Raw genomic sequence first — 404 nt, forward strand, 5'->3', positions numbered from 1 at the left:
TATAATATTAAAAGGCCATAGTAGCCTTCGGCCGATTTGTACTAACTGAGATGTAGCATAAGTAATATTTTAAGCGAAACTTTATGTTAACAGCGATTTTATTAATTCAGTTGTTAGAAAGGGCCGAGACTGTATCATAAAACATTGATAGCGCAAGTAAAACCATTTTAGCATGATGAAATATTATCAACATTAATAAGAAATTATAGAGGCCATACGTAACAACGGAATTATTAATGTAATTAGAATAATATAGAATATTCGCGTAGCGAACTCGCTTGGACACGAACAAACGTGTTCAACATGACATCATCGCATCGCTATGCATCACGCCACCGTGCATCACGTCATCCAACCACCCGCATGCAGTACCAGGAAGCTGAAGAGCAGTGGAATCCCTTTAA

The sequence above is a fragment of the Odontomachus brunneus genome, unplaced genomic scaffold (assembly GCF_010583005.1).
Source record: "Odontomachus brunneus isolate Ranch 3 - 2012 unplaced genomic scaffold, Obru_v1 Obru_scaffold_263, whole genome shotgun sequence".
Lineage (NCBI taxonomy): Eukaryota > Metazoa > Arthropoda > Insecta > Hymenoptera > Formicidae > Odontomachus > Odontomachus brunneus.